The following is an 18,820-nucleotide window of genomic DNA, read 5'->3' as shown; positions in this document are numbered from 1 at the left end:
CTAACCTGGGTGCTAATATCTTTCCTCTCTGAGACCACTTAAGCTAGTAGACCTCCATAGTTCAAATGCTCCAAGTTTTTAGTAGGGTAGCCCTTTAAGACCTGATTACATTCAACTGCTTTTCCAATTCAAAATTCCAAAGTCTTCCATATTCCATAAAAACAAAAACCCATGGCCAGGTTCCTCACTGTAGTATCAACTTCTGTATTAGTCACTTTTCTGTTGCTGTGATAAAACACCGTGATCAAGGCAGAAGGAAGAGTTTATTTGGCTTAAGGTTCCAGACAGTAAGAGTTCATCACAACAAGAAAGCATGGTAGCAAGCAGCAGGCAAGGAAGTCAGAACAGGACACAAACACACACATCCTCAACTTGAAAACAACGAAGCAGAGAGAACTCTAGAAGCAGGACAAAGCTTTACAGTGTTACCCCATGGGGTGACCAGATGTTAAAATGCCCACAGCTATGGAAGCATTTCTCAGCCAAACCACCAGACTCTTACGGAACACAACAGTTTTTGAGAATTTCATACATGCATATACGTTGGTGTAACCTTTCTTCACGTTGTGTGAAGGTGTCTCTGTATTTTCAATTGTTAATTCTGTACTGGCAGAGAACTGAGTGCTGGCAGGACTCTGGTATTTTCATTTCTATGTCCATCACCAGTTTCTCTGTTTTGTAAATGTCCTTCCTCACCAGCCTAAAGGCAACCTAGTGATATATCAGAAGTGGCCTCACTGCTGACTGGGTTGTAATAAAGATCTGGCAGCCAATAACTACGGCAAAGTAGGGGACAAAGAGAGTGATGCAGGGAGACAAAAGACAAGGAAAGGAACAGACATGGACCCCAGCAGAGAAAAGTATAGAGCTGGCCATGTGGCAGGTCATAGGCTAGCTAGATGGTCAGGTTAAGTTAAAATGGTAGCTGGAAGACTGCCCCAGCAAAAGGCATAAACTTTAAACTATGATAGAAGTCTCCTGTCATTACTGCTCCTTCAGGCAGGTCTGAGAAAGTCCCACAACACATATACCTATTTTGATCCAAGTTACTCCACTGGGTCCCCTGCAGTTCTTTCTCCATCCCCATCATCACATTTCCCTCCCAACTTCATGTGTTTGCTTTTGGTTTTTAACTACTCCGTTCATAGTGGTGCCTGTGTGTGCATGGCTTTGAACCATCTACACACAGCTCAGCTATTAAGAGTAAGCCCACTCTTGCAGAGAACCTGAGCTGATTCTAGCACCTACATCAGGTGGTACAGAACTGGCTGTAACTCCAGCTTCCGAGGGATCTGCCCTGCATTGTGCACATATATATAAGTTTTAGAATAATAATAAAACAACAGTCTAAGTTAAATAACAACAAAAGCAACAATTCAATTACAATGCAAATGCAATTAGCCACAATGAGGAACACTGTCAACCAACATTCAAAATAAATACAAAGGCTTCAAGCCAAAATCATATTAGTGTTTCTTTGAAGCATTTACATATAGGTGCATAGATATATAGGTATACTACAAAAGCATTTTAAGAAAAATAGAAAAGCTTTTTATTTCTGTATATAGAGATCATCTTAACTTACAAAGATATAGGTAAAAAGTCTTCAAAACTGTTTCATGAGTTAAATATTTTTAATGAAAAAATGTGCTACTTGGTTAGTCTTATTATGAAACCTTTAAAAATTCATCTACTAATGTTGTTGAAAATAAATTTGATTCTATATTACATATGTATTTATATCTGGCTTAATAAAAATGAGATCCAGTTCTAAATGTAATTAATATGCCTCAATATCAGTTCATTCTTTATTCACAAATGCTTATTTATACAATTATTATGAAATAGAATATGGAGTAAAGTTCAAAACCACAATTTGTTTTGTTTTGTTTTGTTTTGGGTGGTAAGGCTCGAACCCAGGGCCCTGTGCACTCAAAGCATTTTTTTAACCAGTGAGCTACATATATCACTCCTCCCAACATACAACTTAGTTCTTCAACCCAACCAACACTGACTACATCAGATTTAAACAAACTTCTTTACTAAGTACTTATTACAAGAACAGGCTGTCATTGAATTCTTCCAGTTCTTCTGAAGCCAAGTTTCTTTAAGAGTTCCTAACAGCCAGTAATTTGAAACCATCACCAAAAGTCTTAAAAAATTACAAAATCAGATTTTATTCAATAGAGCAGCTACGGATATTTTACAATTTCCATGATCTTGTTTACACCTGTTGACCAACAATGAATTCACAAGTCAGACTGACAAGGATTATCACACTATAACAATCTGTAAGTGAAAAGATGACTACAGAGGAGCTGATGAGATGCCTCAGCAGTTAAGCTCACTGGCTGCTCTACCAGAGAACTGGGCTTCGATTTCCAGAACCTACATAGTAGCTTACAACAACCTGGAACTCCAATTTCAAAGATTCCAATGCTCTCTTCTGGCTTCTGCAGGCACCAAGCATGTGGTGTAGAAATATACAGGCAGGTAAAATACCCAAACGCATAGAATAAAAAACTATTTAAAGATGATTGGAGAACAGGTTAGAACCACCACTTATCATAATCCCAGATGTCTTTTATTTTTGCATCTTCTTTTCTTTTTTCTTTTTAAGGAAAACGGGCTTCTCTATTTAGCCCTGACTGTCCTGGAACTTCTATGGAAACCAAGCTAGCCTCAAACTCAAAGAGATCCACCTGCCCCTCTCCCAGGTGCTGGGATGAAAGGAATGTACCACCATCCCCCAACAGATATCTTGCTAACTGTAGGAAGCAACAGGTCTTACTATAATTCCCTCAACCACATGATCAACAGCATCAAGAAGTAAAGGAACTAGACAGTGTGAACTTCAAAATGGGAAGCAATACTAAGTCTAATTTATCAGATATTCTTGTTTACAATCAACAGTTAGTTTAAGTAGGGGAGAGAAAAGACCCACTAGCTGCCTTCACTGGAAGGAAAATGTGTGACAAATGCAAAATGTGAGTCATTTTCTAAGATAACTGAACTCTTGGTCTCTGTTATTTTACAAGGAGGGTTTGGGTAGTCTAAATTAGAAGAAACTCAAAAGGAATAAACTCTGATGAGATCGGGTTTGGGTAAGAAAGGCTGTATACAATGCTCTCAAACACTTCTCAGGACAATTTGAGAGATGTAAATACGTGTGCTATTAGACTGCAGTGAGGAAGGACTGGAAGTGTCGCTCATCAGTTAAGAAGGAGCACCAGCACGGGCTGCCTTGCACAGGATGCTGATTCGGTTCGGCCCCCATCTGGTAGTTTACAACTACCTGCAATGTTATTTCTAGATCGGATGCCCTCTTTGACCTCCGCAGGCACTAGTCATGCACACATACACATAAGGATTTTGTGTTGTTTTGTTTTAGTTAAACTAAGGATTTATCATGTTGAAGAAAATAAACAATAACAGTACCCTTGTCTTTAGGCAAAGCAAGCTGACACAACAGGGGTAATGTGTCATGATGTCAACAGTTTAGTTTCAAACGGTTCAACCAAAACTAATATACATTGTGTACAGCAAGTTATCAACAAATGTTGAGTGGAGAGGTCACCATATGGCTGTTTACTACTGATAGATTTTCTTTATGCTTAAATTGCTTTCATGATAAAACGTTGTAGAGACCTAGAGAGCTCCAGTTTTCCAAAAGGGAGAAACAAGCAAACGCAGACGCACACTAAGCAATGCAGCATCTACTAATGTAAGACTGTCCCCTTGGCAGCAGTCAGCTGAGGAACACCACTCCACCTAAAACACCACGGAAAAGATTCCATCTTAATACATCATTATTTAAGATAAGCTCTTGACAGCTAGTCTTTCTAAGGAGACACCCTGAGAGCATGACTAGACAACCATTCTACAATAATACCAAATTGAGCCTACTTCAACAAATGTCTGTACTCTAACCAAGCAAGCCAGTCTGTGAGCCACTCACCTGTTAACTCTGTAAAGGTGACCTCTTCCCTACACATTATTACAAAGTCAACTGCAAGTTTTCTTCAAGGTGTAATACACTAATGAAATTTGAGTATTATAATTGAGCATCTGCAGTTACATGAAGCTTCAGTTACTTCAAAGGCATTTACCAGCGTTTTCTTCTGTAAAGAGGTCCAGCTCTGCTTACTCACGAACCAAACAGTACAGTGTGGTACTAAAATGCAAATTTTCTGTCAGCTTGTTAACTAATTAGTAGTTAGAGAGTATAGAGAGCAAAGTATAATTAGTAGCATTTTGCATAGATACATAAATCATGCCAACAAATGATAACTTTCTGTGATATTTTACACACTGACTTTAAATGAAACCCTGAGATACTACTTAAGACAATGCAAAGAATCTCAGAATACTGAGATTGCCACACAATCCAGCAAAAGTTTGCAATAAGGAATTCTCAAGCAAAGGAAATAACCTAACTGTGAGTTTCTATACACACCAACAACAACGCGCAAAAGTAAAACATCGCCTCAAGAAATGTGCAGTTTTATCAAGTATATTTCTTCTTTTCGGTAAGATGGCAAATTGTTTTCCGTACATAAAAGGATGCACAGAACCACTTTTTCCACAAGTAATGTCTTTAAAGACTAAAATGACTGAAGGCAAGCTGCAACAAAATATATATCCAGCAACTTAAGTCAAAAAAGTGTAAACGCTATCTCGCCAGGTACAAGCAGGGACAAACTCTTCAACCAATCTCCTTTCCCTACGGCACTTAACTTTTGCAGGACGGAGAAACGAAGACCCTACAGAAACATATCTGCTTCCTCGATAACCACTTGCATGACCTTGGGAAGTTATACCTTTATCTCACTGAGCCTTGATTTTTCATTTTTAAAGCTGGTAGAATGCATAATCGCAGGGCTGGGAAAGTGAGATGAGTCGATATACAAGTAGAGAGAGCAAAGTAGGGCTCTACTCTATGCACACGGAGGGCTGGCCGACCGCTCCAAGGTAAAGGGAATCAACCTCCATCAATAGCCTGCCATTCCGACAACCCAAAGACAAGCACTTTTTTTGGTTTAGCGCACATCGGTCTCTGCTTCCCTTCGACTAGCTACTTGCAACCTTCTGGTTAGAATAAAATTCCCGCGGAGTACGAGTCTAAAACAGTTTCCCAGCCCACGTCGCGCTGACCTGGGGGTTCTGGGGTCAACCCTAGCCTAGCAGGGCTACCCCTACTCCCCATACCCCCACCCCCTGCAGCGGAATTCCCGTCCAAGGGCCCAGTCGCACGCAGAACCAGAAGCACTTACCGGCCGCTGGGCGGGGATCGCGGAGCCGAGGGCCGAGAGGAGGCCACCGAGCTGGCCCCTCCGCCCCCGCACGGCCTGTCACCGCGCCCCCCAGGAGCAGCGCCTCGCGGGGGTCCCTGAGGCCTGAAGGGCCGCAGCAGACAACCGGGCACGGGCCGGGGACCAGGCCCAACCTGCTTCACATGGGACAGCGGGCGCGCAGCCCAGGGCCTCTTCGCCGCTTCTGGGTAGCTGCAGCCCCGGGGCCCGCGGAATAAGCTGGGCCGATGAAAAGGAAGCCCCGGGCCCGCGTCGCCGGTGACCGGAGAAGCAGCGAAGCGGAAGCGGCGACTCTGCCGCTGGATCGTCCACTGTGGGTCGTCTTTGTCGCCGGTCGCGCGACCGGGGAACGCCGCGCCACCCTCGCCGGGCGATGCAGCTGAGGACAGCCGGGCCGCCACTGTACACAGACCCGTGATGTCTGGCGTAGCACGGCGGCGCACGTCACGGCGGCTCGCTCGTGTGCGCGCAACCCCTCCGCCCGCCGAGAGCGGAACCCGCTGCATCCGCGCGCCCGGCTAAGGGAGCGAGCACGCGCCTGCGCAGTCTCTGCTCGGCGCAACGTACCCGGCTCCGCCCACTCGGACCTCCTCACCGCCGACTGCGCCGTTTCCAGGGCTTCAGACGGGGGAGGGGGGGAGTGCGCGCGCAGCGGGGCCACTGAGTTTTGCGCATGCGCACAATGTGGACTGTCAGAGAGACGCGGAAAGGGTTCCCCTGCACCAACCCCCCGCCCCCCCCCCCCCCCCCCGCTCTTACGGAAGGCAAGAAGCGACATCGCTATGAGGCGGTGACTTTAGAAATCACTGTACTGACTTTTAATCACCGCCCTGGTCGCAAGCTAAGTTTTAAGTGTTTTCTGGTTGATCCAGTACGTTATTACTTATCCAATTTACCGTAGATCGCTTGTCATCACACTCCCGGAACAAAAGATGTGAAGTCTCTTTTACCAACGCCTTATCTTGCTCCCTTTGGCCCAGGAGATAAAATACAGATTAATCAGTGGGCTAGCTAGCCCTGGAGGCTCTCTGTGATGCGACCACATCCTGAGGTTTTTACATGACTCAAACCCACAAAACACCCTTCCTGCCCCATCTCATCTCCAATACCCTTTACAATCCCTGTACCATTCATTCCTCCTTGGTTATCAGAACAGTCTGACCCTTTTCCTGCTTGTGGCAGACCACGTTCCCACTCCAACATTTGACACGAGAGTAATGATAGCTGACACAAAAAGCCCAGGGGTCAGAAGAGACCCAAACTATCAAGGTAGCTGGCCCGACAACAGGCTCAGGGGGTAAATGTTTAATACTATCAAAACATCTGCATCTCTTTTCAGAAATTTTCATTATAGACCCACTGACAGATACCAAGCGCAGAAGAACAAGGATGTTTATGCTAAATATGTAAGCTAAGTGGAAAATCCATTTACTTCTATGTGTTTAAAAAAGTAAGACTTTGCAACTTATATATGCATAAAACCGAGGAAGTCTTTTTTTTTTTTTTTTTTTTGTGGATCAGAGAGATGGCTTGACCAGTAAAGGCCACACCATCCTGATAACTATAATTCGAAGGATTATATGTGTGTGTGTGTGTGTGTGTGTGTGTGTGTGTGTGTTTGTGTGTGTGTGTGTGTGTGTGTGTGTGTGACTTTTCCTCTTAGATATTGAATCTGGCCCCTTGTCTGCTCCTCACTAATGCAAATGCAGGTGCTACACTGTTGGATTTCATAGACCTTAAGACCATGAGCCAACATAAACCTCTTTATTCTATATTCTGTTATGACAGAATAGGCTAAGACTGAAGACTGGAAACTGGTATCAATGGAGAAACAGAGGGTTGGTTTTTTTTTTTCCTATCAAAGAAAGTTTTGTTCTAACATGTAGTTAGCGCAGCAAGGACTCCCTGTTTCCAGAACCATCCTCTTTGTGCCAATTCCCCAATAGCCTCAGATTGTGAAGCTCAACCCCTGACAGCAGGATGAGGTGTCACCTACTGATGTCACCACCAATTTCAGAGATAAAAGACAGAAACGCCCCCAGCCACGTGTGTTTGCTAGCCTGTTTTGGGTTCTGGTGCAGCCTTTTTGCACAAAGAATGATCTTATGCTTTCTATAAGACTAACTAACGTGAGAATTTTAAAAGGCATACAATTAAACAATGGGTATGTGGGTAATATTCACTTATTATATTATGTATGGAGTTTGGATTCAGGCTTCTTTTGTTTAGATGCTGTTATACAGCACTATCTGTAAGTCAGTCAGCTGTCATCATCCTAAGATGAGTCGTGTCTGCTTATGGAAGGTCATGACTGAGATCCTTGGTTATTGGCAATCCTTAGGAGAAGATAAGAGGGCCACATACAGCCACACCTCCCAGACAAATTAGTCTCCAAGTAAAGTTGGGTGAAATCAAATGTTAATTTGTCACTGGGATCTTATAAGGAGAAAATAAACATTGCTTTGTCCTCTCTTCCACACGCAGCCTATTCCCTGGGAGAAAATTATCAAAAGAGATGGTAAGTTCACTTGCTAATGTTATATCTCATAGTATTAAGAAAGAAAACAAGTAAGTAAAAGAAAATGTTAGAAGGATGTAAAAACAAAAACGGAAGATTAAGATGATAGCTGTTTCTAGAATGAATGTCTTAGTTGGGGTTACGTGATGAAACATCACGACCAAAAGCAAGGTGGGGAGGAAAGGATTTATGTGGCTTACATTGCCACCTCACAGTTCATCATTAAAAGAAATCAGGGCAAGAATTCACTCAGAGCACAAACCTGGAGGCAGGAGCTGATGCCGAGGCTATGGAGGGGTGCTGCTTACTGGCTTACTCCACATGGCTTGCTCAGCCCGCTTTCTTATAAAACCCAGAACAAGCAGCTCAGGGATAGCTCTACCCACAATAGACTGGGCCCTCCCACAGCAATCATGAATTAAGAAAATGCCTTTCAGATTTGCCCACAGCTAGATCTTGTGGAAGCATTTTCTCAATTGAGGCTCCTTTCTCTCTAATAACTCTAGCTTGTGTCAGGATGACATAAAACTAGCCAGAACAATGAAAAAGAAAATTAGAAAGCTTATGCAAGTTATGAGGGTAATATATTATAAAATATAGGACTTAGAGTTAATACATTAAAATTTCTAATGTCAGAGCTTGACACATGATGCTAAGCCTCCTACTGTGAGTCTATTCTCCGCAGAGGCTAGTAACTCTTACCTTTACTTCCTTCTCACATCTTTTTCTAGACACCAAGCAAGGACTTCCTTTTCTCTTGACATCTGACAGTTTAGATGCACCCCAAAACTGTCACACTAAACACCCCAAATTAGTGTGGGAGAAACAACATCAGGCATTGCTCTGATTCTATAATGGCTCTTGCAAGGCCTAATAAGAACAAGAGGTAGACACTGGGTAGACAACTTAGGCAGTTTAAGAAAAGCAGTTGGTTTCTTTGTTAGCCAAAGCCAAAAAATGTCCTTGAGACTCTTGGCAGTCTCTTCCCGGACAGAAACCAGGTATGCCAAAAGTGTTCTCCGGACCCTGATCTCTGAACTGGTTCCTAAATGACTAAGATAGAGGTGGGTTCACCTTAACTCATGCGAAGGCCATTGCTTACCATAACAGTTTATTTGGGCTGGAAAGGTGACTCAGAGGTTAAGAGCACTGACCACTTTTCTAGAGGCCCCAGGGTTCAATTCCCAGTATCCACATGGCTGCTCACAACCGTGTGCAACTCTGGGTGCAGGGAACCTGACACCTTCTTCTGGCTTCCACCATCACTAAGCACACACTGGTGTACAAATGTACACCCTGGAAAACAATTTACCCTTTTTAGAGACTTAAAATGATCAACATATGCTGGCTAAGTTTGAAAAAAAAAAACTATAAAGAAGAGGGAAATTTTAGAGAAAGTCTTTTTCTATCAAAGTTATAGTGGTTGTTGTTGTTGTTGTTGTTGTTGTTGTTTCATCAAAGGTAACCTGGAAATAGCTCAGATGTCCTGGATCTTCCATTCTTCTTTGTGAAGTCAAGCTCCCACCAATGAGCTGAATCGTCACCTGTGTCAGGGAGGAAAGACGGAAACCATCTTTTGCCAAGTGTGCTTGGTAGCTGTGCTGGGGTTCTGTTGTGGCTTGAATGAGAATGGCTTCAATAAGTTCCTATGTTTTAATTCTTAGTCCTCAGTTGGTGGGATCCTTTGGGAAAGATCAGAACATGTGGCCTTGTTGAAGCAGGCCTGTCACTGCGGGCAGCTTTGAGGTTTCAGAAGACGTTTGCCTGTTCCCACTGTGCTCTCCGCCTCCTGCCTACTGTTTGAGATGTGAACTCTCAACCTCTGCTGCTGTGTCTTCACTCTGCCGCTGTGGACTCCAACTCTCTGAAAATGTAAGTCCAATAAACACGTCATCTATGAGCTGCTTTAGTCATAGTGTTTGATCACAGCAATAGAAAAGAAACTAACATGGGAGTTGGTACTATGACCTCGGGTATTGCTGTGACAGGTCTGACCATGTTCAGAGGTGTGTGGAAGACTTTGAGGGCTTTAAACTAGAAAGGTGATTGAATTCTGTAAGTGGGGCTTGATGAGCCATCCTAGTAAAAGCTTGGAAGATTGTAGGACTGAGCAGTGTGGATTCTGGAAGCCCAGTTCAAGAGGTTTTAGAAGAAAACAATATTAACAGCTGGGCTGGAGACCATTCTTGGGATATTTTGGCAAAGACTGTAGCTAGTTTGTGCATTTGTCCTAAGACTTTCCCTGAGACTAAATTGGAAAATAATAGACTAATTTGGCAAAGGAGATTTCAAGATACCCTAACCACAGTTATTCACAATCAGTCATAATGCATTTCTACAAAGAAAAAAGAACAAACAGAACAATAAAACCACAAATGTACAATTTGAAGAGAAAAAAGATCATCAGAAAATGTAATGTTGGAGCCAAGACTTGTGCTGTAAGAGACAAGGAGATTAAGGAGAGACCTTAATGAGCTCAATTTCATTTGAGACCAGGTCTGAAATGAAATTGGGGAATGGGGGATTGCCCTCAGAGCACAGCTACCCAGATAGGCTTCCACTGAGTTAAAGGAAAAAGCCTAAGGACTTTTCATTTCCTTTGTGATTCAAGGGATTCAAGCAGGCAGCCAAGCATGGCATTGTTCACATGGTCCCACTGTGCTCTCTGCCTCCTGCTTGCTGTGTGAGATGTGAGCCCTCACCTGTTTCTGCCAGCGTGCCTTTGTCCTGCCATCATGGAGTATAGGTTTCTGAAACCAAAAACCCAATTAAAAGCTTTCATTTGTAAGTTGCTGTGGTCATGGTGTTTTATCATGGGTATATAAAAGTAGGCCATACAGGTTCTAATGTACTTTTACACACACACACACACACACACACACACACACACACACACACAAGTTGCCTTGCCAAACAACTTTTGTTTGGTCTGTTTTCCTTTGTACAACAAGACTATTCTTTGTTTCTAACACAAAGAATGGAATAGTTGTTATAGTTATGAAAGTACCTGAAATGTCAAGAAACAAAGAAATTAACAAGGTGTGGCAGGAAATTTTGGTGCTCCTTAGCAATTATTTCAATGGTTATAATCAGAATGCCAAGAGAATTATGGAAAGTGGTAAACATTCTGATGATGTAACAGGTAGAAATAAGGAACAACTGGTCAGAAGTAGGCATTACAATCTTCCTTGTTAAATAGGAACAAGAATGTTGTTGCACCACATGCCCTGTGTCTTTATTGAAGCTGGAATAGGATTTCTGGTGGAATAAACTTGTGGGCAAAATGGGGGAGGGCTACATAGTTATTCTGGTCAGAGTAATATTTGTGTAATTGCATATTCATATGTGTAGGTTGTGTACATGCAAAATCAGATGTGTGGGTTGTGTACATGCAAAATCAGATGTGTGGGTTGGCACATGCATATTCATATGTGTGGGTTGTATACATGCATATTCATATGTGTGATCTGGCACATGTGTGGTGGTGCCCATGAAGACCAGAGGACAATCTCAAGCTTCATTTCTCAGACATCATCCACTTAGTTTTGGTTTGGTGTTTTGTTTGTTTGTTTGTTTGTTTGTTTGTTTTTATGAGGTGGGGAAAGATCTCTCATTGGAGCTCGCCAAGCAGGCTAGAGTGGCTGGTAAGTGAGTTCCAGGAATGTGTCCAAGTCCTCCTTCCTAGAGCCAGAATTACAAAACCCAATCTTTCCTTCTTCCCTTCCTTTTTCCTTCCTTCCTTCCTTCCTTCCTTCCTTCCTTCCTTCCTTCCTTCCTTCCTTCCTTTCTTCCTTCTTTCTATCCCTCCTTCCATCCTTCTCCTCTCTTTCTTCCTTCCTACCTTCCCTTTTTAATTGCATGTTTATGTGGGTTCTGGGGATTGGGCTGTTATGTTTGCAGTTGCTTTTAACCACTTACGCTGAGATATAAGAATACAGGAATAACCTAAAGATGTTATTTATAAGTAAAAGGAAACTCTGCACAGTGGCATGCAAGGAATGAGAAGGCATGTTCAATGGAGAATGCTAAGAGAGTGGCTATGCTACCTCTTTATTTAAGAGATAAATATCAATTAAAAGGTCAGCTTTTCTTCTGCATCAGGAGAAGAGACCTTCAAAGCTCTTCAGACATCAAGGTTTCTCGTCCCATACCAAGTTCAGAATGATGGATCCATGAGAGCAGAAGTGCTCACTGTCGCCAAGCTACCTTGAGACTCAGTTGATCAAATCCTGGTACGGAATCCCAGCTGTTCCAAATCATGGCTCAGGCAGCCCAGGTGTCTACATCCACTTGATGCTAAAATTCTGCAGGGTGCAAATACAAGAGCTCAGAGGGCATGGTGGCCTCCATCTAGATTTCAAAGGATGTACTGAATGGATCGGGACCACAGGGGAGGGAGCCACCACATGAAACTCTTGATAAATGTTCTCTTAGGAGCTGTGAATGTAATGCTGGAAACAAATATTGTAGGTATCACACAAAGATACACATGAATAAAAGGAAAGTAACTGGGGAAGGCAAAGGGTATGCCAGAACCCAAAGCAAGTTAGCAAGGACACCAGGGTAGGAAGTTCATTTAGACTTTACTCTAAATCTGTCTTTTCCCCACTGGCTGGTTGTTTTGTTTCACTCTCTAATTGGGGCTTCATTTCCAAAATTTGCCCCCACCTATTCCAAGCCCTCCAGCTTCTTCTGACCTGCAGGACCCTCAGCCCACCTTGGGAAGCCACATAGGCAGAGATGAGGAAAGAATGAGTCACCTAATGGCCTAGGTTCATTTCTGTGGCTGTGATTAAATTCTTTGACAAAAACCAACTTAGATGATACAAGGGTTGATTTCAGCTCTCAGTGCCAGTTTATAATCCATCACTATAAAGAAGTCAGGGTAGAAACTTCGAGTAGCCAGTCACATCACTTCCTGTCAAGAGCCTGTGTGGTTTTCTCTAGTAGCATCTGGCTATGATAGCTCAGCCTTAAGTTCATCTAACACCTTACCTTGTCTTCTGAATGCTGTCTCTAAAAAGGACTAACACTGGTACGAAAGTACACCACCTTGAAACCTTTTATACTCAAGAGACAGAAAATGCTGGAAAATCAAGGGCTTGAGAAAACGATAGGAAATCAGCCCATTGGACCTGCTTTTGGTCAAGTCTGGAACGTGTTCAACATTGAACAACGAGAACAGCTGGAGAGTGCAGCTCAACTGGTAGCTTGCCTGCTTCCTAGCATATGCAAAGTCCTGGATCCAAATCCCAGACCACACAAAATAGCTGTGGTAGCCTGTGCCTATAATCCCAGCACTTCAGAGGTGAAGGCAGGAAAATATGACGTTCAAGGTCAGTCTTGGCTAAACATTGACTTTGAGGCCAACCTGGGCTACATGAGACCTTGACCAAAAATCAAAACAAAACAAAAATGTAGGGCTCAGACTCACTCTTCCAGAGGTCCTGGGTTTGGTCCCCAGCACCCATATCATGGCTCATAACCACTCCAGTTCTAACTGGGGTAACTCCAGTTCCAGAGTATGCAACACCATCTTCTGTACTTACTTGGTACACATGCAGTCATACAAGCGCACACACACACACACACACACATACACTAAATAAATAACTTTTTTTTTTTAAAGTGGAGAAACAACTAAGGAACACATCCAAAGGTGACCTCTGGTCTCCACAGGCTCAAATTCATGAACATGTATATTTTATTATAATGCAATAAAAAGACCCTTACCAGACACCAGCCAAACATTGGCAGCATGCATGCTCTGGGGCTTCCTAGCTTCCCATCTGTGAGTCAAAGAAATTTCTATTCTTTATAAATTGCCCAGCCTCAGATACTTTGTTATAGCAATGTAAAACCAGACTAAGATGCTCTTCTCAAGAGAAGAATGTAACTCTCAAATGCCATCTTCACAAAGCTAACTCAAAATATCTATTCCCTATAGACCTCCAGCTCAAGCTGTCATTAGTTACCTTCAGAAATGGCCTCACAAGGTGTACTTGCTGTGGTTGCTACTTGTATTCAAGGACAATTAGTTATACAAGCAACAAACTTGAATTCAGCCCATGTGTAGCAATTATTTACCAAAAAAATAAAGAGCCTTTCACTTAAAATAATTCCCCACCTTATTATATCAATGGGGTAAACGAACTCCTAGTAAGGAAGTCAGTAATGGCTTTGAACTTCTGGCCACTGCTCAGCCTCTCTGAGGTTGCATCATTGATCTCTAGAACAGGGATGACAATAATACCCATTTAATGACCCAGCATTTTCTCTCTTAAGCATTCCCACAGGAGAAATGAAGCTGTGTACTCAAAGATGTGTGCTCGTGTGTCCCACCCTACTCAGACAGCACCAACAGTTTGAATTGCTGGATAACAATAAGCAGATTAACAAAGGTAGGAACAAACCAAGGAGAACCTTAACAGAGCTGAAACACAGTGTCACTGCTGAGATAGTTTACTGGATAAAGGTGCTTGCCTCCAAGCCTGAGGACCTGAGTTCAAGCCCAGTCCTCACACCACAGAGACAGAAACTGACTTCTGAAGGTCATCCTTTGACCTTTGGTGTATGTGTGCGTGTGCACACACACACACACACAAATGAAAAGCATTGTGCTAAGTGAAAAAAAAAGATAAAACATTACCTTGTGTATGATTTCATTTATGTTAAATTCTCCTAAGAACATACCCTATGGCTAGAGGTGGGTGGTGGGCTGTCTAGAAAAGGCAAGGTGGGGAGGACTCTAAAAGTACCAGTGCTCGGTGTCTGGAAGGCTGTAATGTCAAAATTCATCTGCTTGTGCACCTCAAAGTCTCAAAGGTTTGAATGAAGCCATGGGAAAGCTGATTCCCCCCAAAAACCAATGTTACAGAGTCATTGTAAAGATTAATGAAGTGAGATATACATACACATATACATTTGAGTGTGAAATATGGATGTGTGTGTGTGTGTGAGAGAGAGAGAGAGAGAGAGCCCCAAGTTCAGTGCTGTCCCAAAGAAGCTTACACACGAATGGCTCATGTGCATACCTGACTGCAGCACTAGCTAGAGCCCACCCAGGGATCCACACTCCCAGGTGTTCTGCATCTAATATATTATGGCTCACCAGTAACAAGGTGGATGGTGAAACTTGCAGGTTCCCGCTGAGGCTGATCCTGCTGACAGGTACTTCTATGGTAGCCTAAGTCCCACCCATGCTGGGAAATGGACACCATTTCCCTGCAGAAGCCTGGGGCACCTCCTGCCCTTTTGATTCAGGATCAGGCACACACGTCCACCCAAGCCGCCCTCGCCCAGTCACCCAGGCGGTAAAGTCCAGTGTACCTGCCAAGCCTGTCCCTTCTGCACCTGAGGCACCTTATCTAACCGGTGCCTGCAGAACCCAGCACCCACCATTAGGAATCAACCGCCGGTTGCTGTAGTGAGGGCTTTGGGCATCCAATCAATGATCCTGGGCAAGCTAGGAGGGAGGTGAAATGGACAAGAGAAGCAAGAAGACATCGGGCCTCCCTCCTGAAGCAAGAAGCTGTATTTTATTTATATATATTATGTCTCGTTGCTGGGCAACCAGGCTTTGGCCCAAGTGGCAGGGAGGAGGGGTCTCCTGCTGCAGTGAGCCAGGGTGACTCACCCTGTGTTGTTATTTCCTCTGGCCTGGTGCAGACATTCAAGTCAGGCTTGGAGACCAGACCCACCTGACTGTGGAATTCCCAGATGGAAGGGAGCCAGTTCCGAGCTTCTCACCTGATTGCTGAGAGCCAAAGGAAGCGCGCCTGGCTCTGCCTTTGGTTGAACTTGGTCAGGCCATTTAACACCTCTAAGTTCCTGAAAGGAAAACGTGAGCTAGCATTTCAAAGTCTTTCAGTGTACTTTACGTGCCCTGGTTGATTCATACAGGTGCCATTTTCTCCCTTTGACAATCGGGAAATTACAGTCCCAAGCCAGGTTAACTTCCTCAGTGATGCAAGGTTATCCATGAAGCAGGACTCTGAGCTCTATCGCCATGACTCAGAGCCCCGTATGTATGCATTTTCCATGGCAGATCGTCACACTGCAAGGTTATCCACGAAGCAGGACGCAGAGCCCTCTATGTGTACATTTTCCATGGCAGATATCCACTTCACTGATGCTGCCCAGCCCCCCTAGAGCTCTGTGGCTGATGTTCTCCAGGGCACTCTCTTGGAGGGTGCTCGGATAGAAATCCATAGAATTTTCCCTGAGACAGGCTAGAAAGATCCCAACACACAAGTGGGTGTAGCTTCCCTCCTACATCAACCTGCCTGGCCACTGTGGGCCATGGGCTAGAAATGCCAGCCCCGATGCTGGGTGCCTGAGTCACCCAACAGGTGTCTTAGAAGAACTTCATGGTGTCCGATTCTGACTGCTACTGGCTATACAAACTGTGTTTACGTCAGTGGAGGTTCCAAAACTGGCTGTCAATCCTTGTCCATCCTGGAAACATTTCCAGTGGTACCTAGTGTTCAGGGGAGACAGAACCAAGAGTCACCAAGCCACCCACCCTATAATCTGAATTGAAACTCCGTTTGAGGCAGAAGGCAACGACCAGCCTTCTTGTTCATTTTTTTAAATTCTTTTTTATGTTTTAACCTTTATTTTTATGTCATGTGTAATGATATTTTGCCTGAATGTATGTCTGTGTACCACATGTGTCCTTCGGAGGCCAGAAGAAGGTACCAGATTTCACAGAAGGGGTGAGCTGACTGGGGGTGGAACCCAGGTACTCCAGAAAAGCAACAAGTGTTCCTAACCTCTGAGCCATCTCTCCAGCCCAACTCCTTGTCATTCTTACCAACTGACTCCTGCTTTCTGGATCCAAGTCCTTCCGAACCAAGGTACTCTCAGGCCTGCTGGCCCAATGCGGACTGTTAAAAATGCATCTCGTCCTGCAAACTTCTGAGACAAGCTTTCCAAAGACCTGGGGGCTTTACTGGTAGTGGCTGAGCTCCTCGGAGGTTTCCCGTGGCATAAACTACAACCCAAGGAGGCACATCTCTGTCTCTGTTCCCTGGGGAGGAAACAGGCTCAGGAAGGTGTCTTTACTAAGGCTACCAGGTCAATCTGGTTTGCACTACTATAACAATATGTGTGAGTGAGTGTGTGTGTGTGCATGCATATGTATATGTGTGTGTGAGTGAGTATGTGCGTGTATACATGTGTATGTGTGAGTGAATAACTGTGTTTGTGGTGTGTGTGTGTGCACGCGCAATATCACATACTTTGTGTAGGTACATGTGGAGCTCAGAAGAGCTCCTTGGCTGTCATTCCTCAGGTATAGTCCAGTTTGGATTTATTGGATTTTTTTGTTGCTGTTGTTATTGTTGTTGGTTTTGTTTTGTTTTGTTTTGTTTTGAGACAGGGTCTCACTGTATCCCTGGCCAGCCTGGTACTTGACTATGCAGACCAGGCTGGCTTTGAATTTACATGACTCTGCTTCCCAAGAGATGGGATTAGAGATGTAAGCCCCCACACTTGATGTCTTTGGGTCTTTTGTTTTGTTTGTTTGTTTGTTTTGTTGTTACTGCTTTTTGTGTGTTTTTTGGTTGGTTGGTTGGTTGGTTGGTTGGTTGGTTGGTTGGTTGTTTTTTGAGACAGGGTCTCTCACTGGCCTGGAGCTAAGTAAGTTAAACTGTTAAGCTGACTGAACACCCAGCTGCAGGGATTTGCCCATCTCTGCCTCTCCAGCATACGTTCTGAGGATCAAACTTAGGTCCTCGTGCTCAGAAGGCAAGCAAGCCTTTTACCAACTGAGCTGTCTCAGAGTGTCTTAGCCTGTCAGAGTAACCTTATAAAAACGTGATTATTTTGACATATGATTCTGAGTCAAAGTCTAAGAGTTACATCTCAAATTGCCCTTGATACTGGCGTAGGATATCACATGGTGAGAAGTAAGGCGAGCACTGTATGTGTGTAGCCTCTTCTTACAAAGCCTCTAAGATTCAATCACAAATTTCTCTCCCGGTGACCCCACCCAACCCTTATCAGCTCCCAAAAGTTCACCTCTGAGACTCCGTTCCCCCAGCACATATGCACTCAATATTTCACACAGTGATGAACTTCTGGCCTGCCAACCCTTAAAGGATACTCCAGTCATACCCCAGCCATCCAGCTTCATCGAGAACCTTATGCATCCACACCGTGCACAGCTCCAGCACTGGTGGGGTGTTGGTGCTTGAATACCGCACCTCTGGACTGACTCTGCCTTGAAGGCATCTTCATTCTGCTTACCTGCCTCTGCCATAGACTGAGGATGTTTGCTGAATACATGCACGAAGAAATGAGGGGGAGCAAACTAGTTGTATTTTAAAGAGTATGGACCGTTGGTATGGAACATTTGGGGCTACTGAATAAGGAAAGGCAAGAATACTCTGGTTTAAGCTCTCTTACTCGGATCTCACTTGGCCCGTAGCTCTTAAAAAAAAAATAAGTAAATAAACCTGGGGACTGAGGGTGTGACTCAGCTGGTATAATGCTTGCCTAGCATGGATAAAGTCCAGCATTCTATATACAGCATGTTAGCTGGGTGTGGTGCACATACCTGTAATTTCAACGTTATAGAAGTACAAGCAGGAGGATCCAAAGTTCAAGACCATGCTCATCTACATAGTAAGTTCAAGGCCAGCCTGGGATACATGAGATCCTGTCTTAAAAAAAAAAAAGACCAAACTCAAAACAACAACAAAAATTGATCTAGCAAGATGGTTGAGTCAGAGAAGGCACTCACCACTGACCTAGATGACCTGAGTTCAATCTGCAGAAGCCACAGGGTGGAAGGAGAGAAACGAGTCCCCCAGATTGTCCTCTGACTCCCGTTTGCATACCACAGCACTCATGTGCACACATACAGAGGCACACAAATATAATGATAATAAATGTTATAAAACTTAGAAAAATTAACTCAGCTCAAGTGGGTGGTGCACTCCTATAATCGTAATTCTTGGGGAGGCTAAGACAAGAGGATGGCAAG

The 18,820-nt window shown here is 43.8% G+C and overlaps 1 protein-coding gene and 2 long non-coding RNA genes across 13 annotated transcripts in view; 1 reads left to right on the top strand and 2 right to left on the bottom strand.

The window, feature by feature from the left end:
* Nucleotides 1-5,735, bottom strand: part of Map3k2 (mitogen-activated protein kinase kinase kinase 2) — a 73,663-nt gene extending 67,928 nt beyond the window's left edge. The window contains exon 1 of the mRNA NM_011946.3: nt 5,274-5,735. The gene's annotated coding sequence lies outside the window, so the exon portion shown is untranslated. The remainder of the gene's footprint in view (nt 1-5,273) is intronic.
* Nucleotides 5,736-6,319: 584 nt separating this feature from the next.
* On the top strand, nt 6,320-14,420 carry Gm34806. 10 transcript variants are annotated; one of them, XR_386147.3, is made up of 5 exons: nt 6,320-6,581; nt 6,652-6,718; nt 7,797-7,830; nt 9,292-9,702; nt 10,442-10,618. It is a non-coding gene; the product is annotated as a predicted gene, 34806 (long non-coding RNA). The 10 variants fall into 10 exon arrangements; XR_386146.3 differs by having other exon boundaries at nt 6,320-6,718; nt 9,292-9,413; nt 9,495-9,702; XR_003952617.1 differs by adding an exon at nt 7,101-7,150 and having other exon boundaries at nt 6,320-6,718; nt 9,495-9,702.
* On the bottom strand, nt 8,929-15,356 carry Gm26717. 2 transcript variants are annotated; one of them, XR_877279.2, is made up of 4 exons: nt 15,229-15,356; nt 11,982-12,134; nt 10,533-10,580; nt 8,929-9,694 (listed from the first exon to the last, which is right to left on the bottom strand). It is a non-coding gene; the product is annotated as a predicted gene, 26717 (long non-coding RNA). The 2 variants fall into 2 exon arrangements; XR_001782481.2 differs by lacking the exon at nt 15,229-15,356 and adding an exon at nt 14,942-15,213.
* Nucleotides 15,357-18,820: the final 3,464 nt, after the last annotated feature.

The sequence above is a fragment of the Mus musculus genome, chromosome 18 (assembly GCF_000001635.26).
Source record: "Mus musculus strain C57BL/6J chromosome 18, GRCm38.p6 C57BL/6J".
Classification (NCBI taxonomy): domain Eukaryota; kingdom Metazoa; phylum Chordata; class Mammalia; order Rodentia; family Muridae; genus Mus; species Mus musculus.
Note: the sequence above shows the minus strand (reverse complement) of the source record. Positions and strands in the feature narration are given on the sequence as shown.